Raw genomic sequence first — 15,369 nt, 5'->3', positions numbered from 1 at the left:
TTTTATTTTTATATTATTCAGAATAACAAGGGACTTTCATATAAATTTTACTTTTTTTCTGTGAAGGACTCGCTTAGATTTTTTTCCCCCAGGAGGATAAAATATGTGCCAATTTACATTGGCATTCAAATTTCCACAGAAGGCTGTTCCTAAAATAATCCTTTAGTAATTCTAATTCAGGAGGCTAGAGAGGAAGCCAAGCAGATCCACATCTGCAAGAAACATTAAACAAGGAAGTCTGCAGTCAGGTTCTACCAAGAGGACAAATTCAGTGTTAATCAAATATTATACAAGATACTTTTAACATTTATTTCTAAAATAAAAGTGAGAAATAGTCCAACTATATAGTATTCACTTGAATTGCTTTACTGCATTTTTATTTATTGGGTCAAGGGGGTATCTAATTATTATTAGGAGGAAGAATGTAGGTCTTAGAAGGAGATGCATTAGCATAGCATCTACATGTTTAATAATGCATATGCACGGTTAGGAGAAAGGAATTTAGATAAATTATAAAAATCCCATAGCACTAGCCTAGTTGTGTTTATTGAAATTTTTCCCAGGGTACCAATTCGTATCCCTTGATGCTCTGCTCTTCCTCTCACTCTCACGTAGCTTTCCATTGCCACTGACGGGACCAGGGTGGGCTATTTTTAAGGTGAGGGCTTGCCTTTTAAAAAGTATAAATAAAATTATAGGTGATTTAGTAATGGGCATTTTTCATGTCCACCTCTTCCATGTTGACTCTTCTCCTGATTTCTATCAAGTTCTACACATTTGCACATTGCCCTGTTAGTGCATAAACCGTCTTAATAAGAGTTGGTTGTGTCCCATGGAAAGTGGGTGAGTTCGCTGGAATGGGTTGTTACGGTTAGTCTGACCACTTTGGTTCTCTGGTTTCTTCCCATCTACCTTCAGTAGGAGATCATGCAGCCAGAAGGCATGCACCAGATGGAGACTCCTCAGCCTTGGACTTCGTCTTCTGTCTCAGTTTTAAGAACCAAGTTTATTTTCAATTACCCTATCTCATATATTCTGTAATAGCAGTATAAAAGGCATATTTCCCATCATCTTTCTTATGTACCATTTAATGTTGCAACTCCTGAGTCTCCCATCACTTATTAATTTCTTATTTAATTATTACTCTCTCTTTCTGCCATTGCACATAACACTGGCACAGAGGCATCCTTGTACATGTTGCTGTATCTTAAGTTAAAATAGAAACACCCTTTAGTTAGAATTACTGTGTTAAAGAATTTAAAGCTTTTGGTTAATGCATTATAGTTCACTCTCCAGAAAGAATTATCCTCAATAGAACACAATGAGTAGCGTGGCTTATCTTGCCTTTCTTTAACCTTGTCCGGGGAGGGCAATGGAATTCATCTGCATGCTGTTCTTAGTACAGATGCAATTACGTATCTGGAGTGCTCTGATTTATACTTCTTTGCTTACACGTTAAAGTATTTGCTGTGTTATAAATTTCCTTTCCTACAGAGACATATGTTACTTTTACTGTGCTGTTACCTGCCTCGTGGATGAAGTTATTTTTGTTTTCCAAATGGAACCTTTTAATGGTATTGAATCAGCTCTGTGGCTTTTCGAGTTCTGTTTTGTACCCACGCCAGTTATTTGTTAGAGGCAATCAAAGAGCTTGCGACTGCAACTGAGATCTAAATGTTCCTTTTATTTCTTACTGCAGCATCCTTCCATTTAGTGTGGTTGGTTAATTTGTTTGGGCTCGTTATTCCCACCCCTGCGTAACAGCCACCATTTCTCCTTTAACAAATACAAATCAGTACCTTGCAAGTGTTTCAAAGCCCCAAATATGTCTCTTATTGAGTCTACAAAGATCCTTTTCTCTTCTACTTCATTAGGATCTGGGAACCCATGAGTAGAAAGCTTCCTGAAAGAGCCCAAGATAAATGTTTACAAATTTTCTAGCAAAAGGCAAAGATTCTGAGATCATAGTGTGCCTCTTTAGGGACTTGTCTTTATTCTCGACTTGATCTGATTTTTAGTGGTGATTGAGCCATGATATCAGTCTTGGTGTGGTTGTGCCAGCAAATGGTAAGTGACTTCAGTACAGGGCTAAGGACTTGACTAGCCTGGGCTGTGTCTGATCAAATTCTTCTGTGAAAAGGAACGACTTTTGTCCCGATGATTTCTGGTGAGATTGAATTCCTTTAAGAATCAGGCCCTCCATTTTTAGCTAACATCCCCAGCCTTTCCTCAGTGGAAATTGGCAGCTAAGTTGCATCATGATCCTCCTTGTGAAGAACTGCCCACGAGTGTGAGAGGAGCACAGTGCAGGCCAGGGCCAGCTGCTTGCTGTTGTTAAAACACACAATACTGATGAACTTCGTTTTGCACACACGATCAGCATCTGATTATTTTCATTATTAGTTATAGAATGCATGCTTGCGCATGCACACACATACACACACACACACACACACACACACACACACAAAGATTTAGGATAAATCAAGCGTAAAAGGATCCATTTTCAAAATGTATTTATTAGTAGCTTGTTGGGAAGTTGAGATGCATTTTCCTAGTTAACATTTCAAGAGCTGCTTGGAGTCCCAGGGTCATCCCCTATCCTATACCCACCAACCAAATCCCATTTATGTAATCACAGTATAGGACCCAAAGTACTTGTTACAGCATTTGTTAAGAAAATAAAATAATCCAGAAGGTAAAATACAAAAACAACTCCAAAGAAACCAGTATTAGCAAAGCCTCCAGCAGAATAGTCTTTATTTCAAACAGAGATAAACACTATGGTGATAAACAGTCACAAAAGCCCTCACCAGGGAATGCCAACTTAGATTTCAACAACCACTTTGAGCCTGTAAAGGACTCTTTCTTAGTATATTCTATTCTGTCATTAACATGACATCAAAGGGTAAATTGACAAATAGGCTCAGATTAGGTAATGTAGAGGCTTTGAAAGTAGAACATTCAAGGTAACCTGACTTAGGTAATCATAGCATCCCGAGAGGCAGGCAGCAAAGCGTCGTCTGTCCTAACTCATAAAGATATAAAATATGTCAGAGTCTACTCTGGGGTTTCCGTAGAAGTGAGAGTCTATGTGTGAGACAAGTAAAAAATGCTCCCTGAGCAAATGAAAGTTTCAAATGTATCCATTTATATTTGGACAGAAAATACTTTAAGAGATTAACAGCAAGATTCGGGAAGATGTTTGAATTTTCAGTCACTAAAAGATGGTTAAATGAAAGATTCCTTTTTAGGGAGAAGAAGAAACTTTACAATTCTCTAATCTATATTCTCCAATAAAAGGCTCTAAAAGACTCTGCTCTGGTAAAAAGATTGGAAGTGCTGCCTTTTCATAACTCAGGTGTTGATGTGTCTCACACATTCTCATTCTAGGATGTAATTTAAGAATTATGGAATTTTACAGTAAGCAAAGAATAAGAAAGATTTCTGCTGATCTGGTAGCCACGTAAATAATACAGGTATATGTATTCTCTTAAAGTAACAGAGGAAATTAGATCTTTCACACATGATAGCAGATTCATGTTTTCATAAAAGGATGAAGGAAGCAGCTGTTTGCCATGTAAACATGTTCACATCTGTAAGTGATGCCATTATCTTAATGCGTAGACTGCCTTTACTTGTTACAAATCTTGAAAATTAAGGCATGACATTATTTGATTTTGAAATGCTTATTATTTTCTTAAGATTAGATGTAGACCACGGTTTATTACACAGGGGTTCTGAGAGTGACATCTTACTGCAAGGATCTAGTTGTGACATCAGGATTCTGGTGATGTTTGTAATGCAATCCTAAACTAGTTTTATTAAATAAAAACCTGGATATTAGGGATATCAGATATTAGGGGGTGAAAACTGAAAGATCAGAGAAGCAGAGCAGCCAGCCACTAGTTCCAACCTCTGCTGAATCCTCAGACCAAACGGGCAAGATCCTGTCTTTAGGAATCCTTAAACTGAATATTTGAGCTCCTATCTCCTCCCGTCTTACATTCCTCTCTTTGTCCAGCCATATCACTTCCTGTCTCTACCTCCCTAGTGCTGGATTAAAGGTGTGAGCCACTACCACCTGTCTGTTTCTCTTTTAGACTGATTCAATCTTGTGTAGCCCAGGATGGCCTTGAACTCTAGAGATCCTTCTGCCTCTGTCTCCTGAGTACTACAATTAATGGTGTGTGATACCACTGCCTGGCCTCTATGGCTAACTAGTGTGGCTAGTTCCATACTCTGAATTTCAGGCAAGCTTTGTTTGCTAGAGTACAAACAAAATATCACCACAAGTGTGGGTCAAATAGGCCTTAACTTTAGTCTATGTAAAATGATTACTTTTGCATAATGACTTTTCATCGTTCAAGTAAGAAAAGTTTAAGTAACTGTGATATATCTAACATTCCCATGTGAGTTCCAGCATTTAAAGATGGCAGAGCCTGCAATTTTGACATACAAGGACAATAGAGAGGCATCTCTGCTCTCGGGAGAAAGTGTGTTTTGCCTTCTTGATCTACTGGACCTGGAATCCTCACAACCACAGCTGGGGCCACAGCTGGAGCAGCCCACCCATTGATCAGTCAATGATCAAAGCCTGGGTGTTTCAGTAAAGGCAGGTAGGCCCTGTGCACTGTGAAGAATGAATATAATGACTCAAGATAATTGCAGCCCTGTGGCTAGTCGAGGCGCACGCCTTTAATCCTAGCATTTAGGAGGCAGAGGCAGGGGGTTCTTTGAGTTCAAGGCCAACCTGGTCTAAAGACTAAATTCCAGGACAGCCAGGAATACACAGAGAAACCCTGTCTTGAAACAAACAAGCAAGCAAACAGAACTAAAACAAAACAAGAGGAGAGCACAGAGAATTTCAAGAGTCTGTGTTGGAAGTTGTAATAGAAGGTATCATGATCTTTGATGAGAATTTCATGGTTAATTCCCTGTGCAGTGCTGGAAACAAGCCCCCTTAAACTCCCTTGCTGTTGTGGCCTTAACTAGAGTGGAAGCTGTGGAATATCCGGCTTAGCGCTGCTGTCAGGATCTCTCCCTAGCTGTTGTTGTCACTCCTGCACTCTGCTTCCTTGGTTGTCATGGGGCTGTGCTCTGCCTGCCCTGTCATTGCTGATCCATTAACCTTTCAGCTCTCTGATGATCAAATTGAGATATCGCCAGATTTCACCAGGACTGTCTGTTTGACAAGGACCAAGTGATAATGTTGATAACCTTGCCAGATACCCAGAGGTTGTCTCTAGAAACAAGTATTGCCCCAAGTTGAGTTTGTTTTGAATTTTTCCCCCCACACAAAAATGTGTTTTGGTGCTTTATTAAGAGAGGGGGTCTGTTATATAGATACTGGCTTTCTGGAATCCCCTTTGACTTGTGGTAATTTTATCAAGCTTTTCATTTGTGACAGAAGCATTCCTAAAGGTTAGTGGGGTGAGAAAGACCAGCAGGTTAGCACCCGATCTTTCCATATTAATCTTGCAGCAGCTCTGACTGCGGAGAACCACGACAGCCACTCGGGGATTGATCTGTGTTTAACATACCACTTCTGCCCCCAGGTGTGCAATTTTCCTCGGTGTAAGGTAATGAAAGCAAGGAGGAGAAAAAAGAGAGCCCTGCAACAAGAACACATTGGTTTCTTCAATCAGGTGCTTTGCTCTGCCTGTCAGAGACTGCACAGCGATGCTCTGCACCGTGGCTAAATACAATTAGAGGCTGGGATGAGTGTAAGCAGTGCAGGAATGGACGCTTCGCACAGAACAGCGCCTTTCATGCAGCAGAATGCAGTTCCCTGCTAGAAAGGAACATGCCATCCTGTCCGTTTAGTCTCCCTGAGTGTGCTTCAGGATGCCTGCTCTTCTAATCATAGGCACATTTTAGGACCCCAAGGTCTACATCCATCGAGGAGCAATCTGGGCTTCCTGGATTCATCTCTCCTAAAACAATGCATATCAAATACAAATGCCGAGCCTAAGATTGTGGGTGTTGAATTATGGATGGTGGGAGCTCACACCCTCTAAAGGCATTAGCTATGTGATATGAATTTCATGTAGTGAGAAGAGTCTTGGGTTTTGCATCGGAAAGGTTTGGATTCTGTTCCTTACTTGCTATTAAAGTAAGAAAATGATTGCATAACCTGATCTCTTAGAGCCTCCTGGATGAGGCAGCAGTCATGAGTTCCTCCTTACAGTGGGAGTGTGAACACTAAGTGAGCAACGTACATGAACACTAAGCGAGCAACGTGCATGAACACCACCGCACTGGCAGCCATTCTGATTGTTCCAATGAGACCTGTGGTTTTGATAGTAAATTCATCCATCTCCTTACTGCTGAGTTATATGAAGCACATCTGACTGGTTTTATGTCTGTTTGTTTGTTTTTTCGTTTTTATGGTACTGGAGATAGACCCAGCTCCTCATTCATGTTGGGCAAGCGCTCTGTACTGAGCTGTACCCCCAACCCACATAACCCCAACTTCTTGAAATGACTATGTCAACCTACCAAAATAGAGAAAATCTTCAGGAACTATCGGAAGTCACAGTAAGGGTTCATCATAGGCAAAGGCGGGGGAGGTACACTAAGAAACAGAACACAAAATGCCAGACCTTGTTAGTGCTGTTTTTTTAGAACCCTCCCTTGGTGCCTCATAGAAAGCCACTGAAAACAGCAAAAGAGTCCCCCTTAAATTCAAGCAGGGGAAGTTTTCATTCCTAGAAAAACAGCCATTAGAATAAAGACAAAAGTTTGGGGCATAAAAAGAGGCAGGTGTTAACCTGTGTTCCCTCATTTATAATATAGAAGGCTAACTGTAAAACTTTACTGTGGGGGCTCTGAGGGAGACTGAGAGTCTCCACTTTCTCTGCATTTATTCTTAACAAGGGAGCCACCCTGGGAAGCTGAACTGCAGCAGTTTTTATTCAGAAGGGTGAAGAATAGCCTAAAGGTTAGTTTTTTTTAATTTATAGTTTTTATAATTTATTTTATTTTTTTAAAGAAGAAAACACATTCTTTTTTTCATTTCACATACCAATTCCAGTTCCCACCTCTTCCCCTCCTCCCATTCCCTCCACTTACTGCCTACCTCACCTCCATCCACTTTTCAGAGAGGGAAAGGGGAAGGTCCAAGGCCCTCCCTACTATATCTAGGCTGAGCAAAGTACCCATCCAAAGAGAATAGGTTCCGAAAAAGCCAGCAGAAGCAATAGGGATAAATCCTAGTGCCAGTGGCCCTGCAGTCTGCCCCAGACATACAATTGTCACCGACATGGAGAGGGACTAGTTTGGACCTATGGTGATTCCCTCCCTGTCCAGCTGAAGTTAGTGAGCTCCCATTAGCTCAGGCAAACTGTCTCATTGGGTGTCTCCATCATGGTCTTGACCTCTTTGCTCATATTCTCACTCCTCCCATCGCTTTTTAAGGGAAGTGACTCAAAACAGAATTAAGTAGAGGTTGCAACTTTGTGTGGAAGCTGTACTATAGCCAGTGAGGTTTATTCAAGGCAAACTTTTCCCAGAAGTATTCATATAAAACTAATTAATATACTTTAATATTTATGTTCCAAGTAGAAAGGAAATTCACCCAGAAATGTTAAGAAGCCGATAGGTATAGGGGAATAGTGCTTGAAGCTGGGGAAAAGGAAATGAAGCCAAGTCTTTCATGTATGTGCTATAAAGGCACCAGCTATTGACTTTGCTAATATCTATTGTATGTTCAATGCATTGTCATATTTCTGAATAGATTTAAGGAGTGGATCCTTCTTAGAAATAGGTACCGGGTCCTGACTATAACAAGATGAACCCTTTTAGGAATACTTGTGTGCATTAAAAAGTGTGCACTGAATGCTTGCTGAGTTCCAGGAAGCAGACTATGATCTAAGAAGCCTACAGGCAATACAGAGAGCAGGCCAGCCAGTGGTCACATTCATGAAATCTGATAGTTGTTGAGACTGTACTATACGCTCTAGGATAAGTAGTAAGATGCGTTATTTTATGTAATCCTAAAAGGAAAAAAAACACTCAGATACCCACTATCAGTGGACTAGATTTAGAGTGGAAAACACAGAATTTAAAGAGATTAAATAACTTGTTCAAGGTCACAGCACTGTCAGCAAAGCCAGCATCCTACTCAGAACCATCTCTCCAATGTCTGTATTCTTAAATTTGCACTCTCCCGATGAGTAGGATATAGTATGTGACTTAAACCAAGTCCCACTGTCAGCATATGAGGAGCAGCTTGTGCAGACCGGGGGCAGTGACTACACAGAAGGTCAGCTGTACAGGTGAGCCTTGGAGTAGTTAGCCGAAACTGAAACTGTGTTAGGAAGACCTTATACCTCATCCGAAGACCCCAGAAACCTAAACCATTCAGATAATTACATTTTCATTGGTATTGTAAGAAGACCACCCTCTCAGTGGAGGAAACCAATGAGAAGAGGCCAAACGGAAGGATCATGGTGAGGGACCAGTGCAGACAAGAGATAGCATTAGCAATACAGCTAGAGAGGGAGGATTCAAGAGTTGGTTGAAGACAGGAAGTGAGTAGGATAAAGTTCTTAGTGGATGCAAAAGTCCATTGCACACAAGCATTGACCTTCTGTGAATGGACAAGCTAAACTTAATAACATGGGGTTCGTAATAATATACCACTTTTAATGGAACTATAAAAGATCATCACCATCACTAGACTATCACTTTTGGGAAGCTGTAACATTTAATCTAAGGTAGGCTTATGAAAATGGCAAGATTGGGATCGCGTTTTAAAAGTCCTTCTACCTTGTGTCTTTAATAAATTAATTCTTTTTTTTTTTTTTTTTTGGTTTTTCGAGACAGGGTTTCCCTGTAGATTCTAGAGCCTGTCCTGGAACTAGCTCTTGTAGACCAGGCTGGCCTCGAACTCAGAGATCCGCCTGCCTCTGCCTCCCGAGTGCTGGGATTAAAGGCGTGCGCCACCACCGCCCGGCAATAAATTAATTCTTGTGCCTCCTTTTTCTTCTTTCTCATCAAGCTGGCAAATCTCTAACATACCTGCTTCATTGTTTTTTTTTTTATATATATAGTCAGAAGAAATAGGGCCATAAAATTGTCCAGGAGAAGGAGACTTAGAAACTGAACGTGGGCACTTACATCTTTCTCACGGGTAAAACAGTATCTTTAGTTCATATGTTGTTAAAAACTAATGAATCAGAAGCACAGCTGATGCACTGGCTGGAGTGTGTGAAGTCAGGTGATCAGCGCCTCTCACATCTGCTAACAGAAGTACCCAGGTGTCTACCAGAGCAGCTCATGTCCCAGTGTGCTGCACCCCATCCTTATCTTGGGGTTGATTTATGTTGGGCATTTCTTTTCCGTAATTTGAATGCTATGCAGGTAACTGATGCTTAAGAAAGCTGCAACGAGAACCCAGGCAATTAGCTTCCTGGTAATGTGTTCCCAGTAGTCATGTGAACAAAGTGAGCCAGCTTTTAATTAAAGGAGACATAACCAAGACTGTCTCCCTGAATGGAGGTTCTAAATCTGTAAGATTCTAAATATGAATCAAAAGCTATATAAAACATAATTCATATGAAGAATTTTTATTAAAATAATAGTTTCCCCGGGGTGTCCTTCTCAGGTTGTTAGGGTGCTGTACCCCTGGAGAATTTCCTCTCCCTTGTCTCCGTGAGTGAAGGCAGCACCAAAGCTGTGAAGAATGGTGAAAAGACACGCAGTTTATGATCATGACATTGCCTTCTTCCTCCAGGCGAAGCTCACAGATTTCAAATTAACCTGATTTCCTTTTGTATTCAACTCATTCAAATTAAGCAAGTGAATTAAGCGTGTGAGCATCAGGGTCAGGCAGTTTCCAGAGAGTATTTGTTAGGGGGCCACACCTCCAAGCGACCATGCTCATAATCAAGATCGGTCAACACCTGCTCTTTTCAATTCAGAGGCTCCAACACAAACCCATAGAGTCCAGCGGTCTGCTTACCACATACTCTGTACTTGTAAGCTGATAATAAGATCAAATGTATACATTTGATGCCATTTTATAATTAATGTTCAAAATAGTTTAAAAAACAGAGCTCAAGTTACTTTTGATTCATCAGTACCCATCTACAGACTCAGTGCTGATGAGGTTCTCAGCATAGATTTTTCATTCTGAGCATGGAATGTGACGCAGAAAACAGGTTTTGAACTAGTGTTCAGTCTCACAATTTTTCAAATGTGGGAAGAGTAAACACTAAGAACCTCTTCTTAAGTGTTGCATTTTCTATCTTTGGTTACTTAAAATATTTTTAGATAAACATATACGTGATGCTATTGTGTGACAAACTGTAGCTACAAATCTAGAGATGTTTATCATCAGCCTGGTCTTCAGTTTGTAGTGTTGAGTTATAGTCAAAACCTGAATCAATCTCTCTGTCTCTCTCTGTCTCTGTCTCTCTCTCTCTCTCTCCCTTTCTCTGTCCCTCCCTCTCTCACACCACACACACACACACACACACACACACACACCTAGTAACAAAATCTTTTAATACTGGCTCTGAGAGACAGCACAAAATGTTTAACCCCAAGCAAAACATCCCCTCTGGGTTGTGTGCGCTGAGAGCAAAGGTGCTGGGACAGCAACTGTCACTCAACACTGGCCCCACATCAGTCTCATTCGAAGTTCAGCTCCACTCCTGTGGTCTGGAGGAGGTGAGCATCTCCTAACATGTTTGTGGTACAGCATCTGCCCCAGAGATACTGACGCACTGCAATTTGAATCAACATTAAATGAGTCGATAGACCTTGGAAGGTTTGAAGATGTAATTAGAATTAAACTGATTTTCCGTCTGTGATTATTATAAATGACCAAATATGCAGAAGGCCCTGAGGCTTTGAGAGACTTTTTTTTTTATTTTGAAAGTCTAATTTATTATAAGTGTATCATGAAACATCTTAAATAGGAGGCTTATTGCAAAAACTGCTTCATGGAAGACTGGATGTCTAAAAACCTGAACTTAGATGGTAGTTAATACATGGATAAAATACAGCATTTTACATTTAAGTAATTTTGAGAATCCTAGCTTTTCCTCATCAGTGAGACTTAAAGAAAGGCCCAGAACGTCATCTTCTCATTTGGTAGCAGGGAAAGGAAGAAGGCTGCTCTTGCTGGACGGTGGAGATGTGAGGGCCTGAAGTCAATGTCTTCTTTAAGAAAAATGAGAAGACAAAAAAGAAATGAACGTTAATATTTATCAAATGTCAGAACAAGAACAAGTCACTGGGGTAAATGCTAATAAATATAAGCCTTACAAAATTTGGAATATGGTATTATTGTGTGACCCAGTTCTGTCCTTTTGTCCCACAATTTTTATGGCACTGCCTTTGACTGCCTACCAAATTATGATAATTTTGTGATATAATTTTTCTATGAGGAGAATAGAAAATTTGTTTTAGCTTCTAGCATGACTGATCTCATTTGAGTTACTGAGAGTTCAGAAAAGCGTTTCAGTAGAAAAATGTATTATTGCTAATGGCTTGGTCACTTTTCCGTTGTTAATCTAAAGCTTTATGAATTTCTGTAGCACATAGCCCGAACCATGTCCTTTTGAAAGCTATTGTACAGTTAGGAGGCCACACCTCTAAGCGACCAAGACCCGTCAACACCTGCTTCCTCTGACAACACACACCTGCAGTCAAGACAAGCAGGATATGGGGGCCTCTGGTCCTGCATCACTTGTGCGCAGTGTGCAGGCAGGAAAGTGCTCTGGAAGCCATTGCTGTGCTAGAATACTGCAAGACCCTAACTCCACATGGACGCAACTATGAATCATCTGAATAATCCTAGTCAAGCTACCCTAACGCAGCTTCTGCTAGCTCAGATCCAGAAATAGCCAGCAGCCATGAAAAGTCCACACGACACTATGCATTATGAATGTAGAAGCCGGGAAGTGGAGAAAATAACAGTTGGAACCTTTTGCAGCTAACACGTTTTACTTTGTGAGTTGAAAAAAAGAAAGCATGTGATGGTCTCAGTAACTGCCAGGGCCCCTCGAAGAACCTCAAAGGATCAGTTCCAGCAAGCAGTCCCCAAAGTGAAACTTTTCAGTTTAGAACCAAGTCTGTTTCTGCTGGTAGCTAATGGTAGTTGGTGCAAAGTGGACACTTGATAGTCGCCCAGAACGAATGAATGAATGAAAGACACTCCTATGTGTTAGGTGCTGAGAAGAGGCTCAGTTGCTAACCTTCATGCTGGGTGAGCATGAGGGCTCCAGTTCAACCCCCCAAACACACGTAACACTCTTGCTGGTATGGCGTGCATCTGTAATCCCAGTGCTGGATGGGTGGAGACAGGCAGGTCCCTCAGGGTTGCCGGCCAGTCACGATGCCCTAAGCAAATTCCAGATTCCAGGGAAAGAGCTGTGGTAGGAGGCCGCTTGTTCATTTCCCGGCTGCCCAGACTGCCGAAATAATAACACAGAAACTATATTGTTTAAATCACTGTTTGGCCTATTTGTTCTAGCTTCTTATTGGCTAGTTGTTACATCCTAAACTACCCCATTTCTATGAATCTGTGTATTGCCATGTGGCTGTGGCTTACCGGGTAAAGTTCCATCCCCAGCGTCTATTTCTGGGCGGGGCTACAGGGCATCTCACTGACTCTGCCTTCTTTCTCCCAGCATTCAGGTTAGTTTTCCCCATCTAGCTATAGGCCAAAGCAGTTTCTTTATTCATTAACCAATACAAGCAACATATAGACAGAAGGACCTCCTACATCCAAAAACAAACAAACAAAAAAAAAACAAAAAAACAAAGTAGAAGGCTCTTGAAAATCAACAATTATGATTGACTTTTTGCCTCCACATGAATATGCATGCAAACCTGCACACAAACACACACACATAACACATGCACACGTGAACACATGCACCTCACATAAAGACTCCTAAAACAAACTATTCTTCGAAGTAATTAGACCCATTAGCTGTAGTTTATCATTTTAAGTGCATATGAAATTGGAATGAATTGGTTCTAGTTTCAACATAGGATGTCTAGAAATGTGTTAGTCATATGCACAGATACACTGTCCTGGTTTTGTTTCCATGGGGAACCAGCAAGTCCCCTGTGATTTACCACCCCACTAAGTATATGTCCTCCCAAGTATAAGGCAGGCTCTGAATCTCAACTATCTTATTATTGAGATCATGCGGGGACTTTTTTCACTGTACTTATGAAGTATTCGCACACTACTCTGTGACATTGATAATTTGCTTTAAAGTTGCACATTTATATCATGTAATATAAATTTTAAATTACTTTCATGTCAACCAAAGGAAAAAATAAGCCTAGTGAAGTTTTTGTTTGTTTTTCTTTCTTTTTTAATAGCAACTAGAAATAGCAGCTTACAAATTTGAAGGTCCATATTTTTCTAAGATGGTGCAAAATATAGAATTTTTAAAATTTGTCTATTATTGAAAGCAAAACTTATTCTAGAAGGGAGATAGTGTACCACTTCCTACTGAGTGGGATTTGCTCAGCTCCTGGCCTCTCAGATGTCTTTTCTTTTGCTTGTCTGGAGTTTGAAGCTCAGCCCTTATGCTAGTCAAAGCACTTATAAAAATCCAGTGGTGTCTTGTAAAACCCCACAGTTTTTAATAAAAGCATGAATACCCACGGGGGAAATCCACATGGAGTGTTTCGGAGACAAGGAAAAGAGCTGCTGGGCTTTACCACCTGACATCCAGATTGAAAGAGTTGAGAGGAGATAAAAGGTAATGAGGCAAATGTTACCTCTCCACTCACAGAGCTGGGAGCTCTGTGCTCGGCCTCTCAGTGCACGCGTCACTTAGGGTGCTGGACTGCTGAGTGTCGTTCATGAAAATGTGAGTGCCAAGGAGCCTGGCAGCCTGAATTGCAAGCTGGCAGTATTTCCAATGTTTGCCTAACCTTTTTTTTTTTTTTTTAAAAAAAAGTCCTTAAAAATTTACTTTAGTTAATCATGAGACTTCGTTCAAACACACACAGCATATTTTTTTGATTGACTGGGAAAAGAAAACACACATACCCATTTGAAGATCAGTTTTTCTCTAGGTGAGATGTCATTGGTTCCCCATGTGGTATCTTACGTCTCTGATGCCAGCACTTGGGAGGCGAAGCAAGAGGATTGCTGTGAGTTCTAGACCAGCCTGGGCTACATAGTGAGTCGCACTAGACCAGCCAGTGTTAAATAGTGAGACTCTGTCTTGAAAGATGGGGGTGGGGGGCAGTGAGGAAGGAAGGGAGAAACAGACAGAAGAGATAACTAACACTTGGATGCCCCCTGTTTGACTATATTATTGGCTATATGGATGGCCCCGTTGAACTAAAATCTTTTCAATTCTCTGGCCTCCCATTTCCTGCTGTGTCGCTATTCACAATCTGTAAAATGAGGACTAAGTCAGTGAGAAATGATTAGGAAGGTTGCTGACAAAAACCCTCTCTGTGTCTGCCTTTGCAGCAGAAGAGGCAAGCCATGCCTTATCAGGAACATGCAGATATGTCTCAGGATTAGAAAATAAAATTGAGATTTTTTTTTATTATTCTTGAGCTTCATTCAGCTGGTGAAATGAGCATTACTGTTAAACTGTTAGGATTTAAAGTGGAGCAGAGGACACCTTAGTGAGGACAAAAAGGTTGTAGTCTGTGGAAGAGGCAGGCACTGGTTGTCCTTTGGTGGCCTACGGGTTCATGGACAACAGTGCATGAGACAATTCAGATGGACTCCAACTCTAAATGCTTGTGAACATTGTGTCCAACTAGAAGTTAATTATGTAACTTCAGATCATTGACTTGCCAGCAGTCCAGAGAAATTCTCAGCAGTGGTGATGAGCGGCAACTCTTGGAGTTGTTTATTGGTCAGAGGAACTCGGCATGCTCCTCAGAGTGATGTGTGATGGTATAGCCTGGCCTTGGAAGGTTCTTTTTCATATTATAAATGGTTCTTTTAAATTCCCCTCTTCCTCTCAGACAATCAGTAAAATCCACCAAATGTATTGGGATTCTGTGCCACGGTCTCATAACTAAGGATGAATGAGTCACATTTCGTCATGCATGAGCACCTACATTGTTACTTGGTGTTTCTTAGGGTTGTTAGTAGGGGAAAGTCCTGGACAGATCTTGAAACGTTCCTTCCCAGTTAATCCCATCCCTGCAGAGGCTGAAGAAAGAGGTGATCATGAGTTTGGAGTCACTCTGTGCTAAGTCATAAGACTGTGTTTCTAAAACCCCAAACCAAAATCTATTAACTGCCAATATTTAGAAGAGGATAAATTCAACACTATTTCTTCTAAATGATATGTATTATTAATAATATAATTAAATTTTTACTATAAACATAGTTATTCAATGTTCTGTGGTAAAGTTCTC

At 40.8% G+C, this 15,369-nt stretch overlaps 1 protein-coding gene and 1 long non-coding RNA gene across 3 annotated transcripts in view; one reads left to right on the top strand and one right to left on the bottom strand.

Annotated features, from left to right (window-relative positions):
- Positions 1-15,369, top strand: part of Prex2 (phosphatidylinositol-3,4,5-trisphosphate dependent Rac exchange factor 2) — a 274,501-nt gene that overhangs the window by 245,321 nt on the left and 13,811 nt on the right. The gene's annotated exons all lie outside the window — the stretch shown is intronic.
- On the bottom strand, positions 10,938-13,829 carry LOC119826240. The gene is made up of 3 exons (XR_005287387.1): positions 13,756-13,829; positions 12,210-12,425; positions 10,938-11,172 (listed from the first exon to the last, which is right to left on the bottom strand). It is a non-coding gene; the product is annotated as an uncharacterized LOC119826240 (long non-coding RNA).

This window comes from Arvicola amphibius, chromosome 11 (genome assembly GCF_903992535.2).
Source record: "Arvicola amphibius chromosome 11, mArvAmp1.2, whole genome shotgun sequence".
NCBI lineage: Eukaryota > Metazoa > Chordata > Mammalia > Rodentia > Cricetidae > Arvicola > Arvicola amphibius.
The sequence above is the reverse complement of the archived record's forward strand: the minus strand, read 5'-3'. Positions and strand labels throughout refer to the sequence as shown.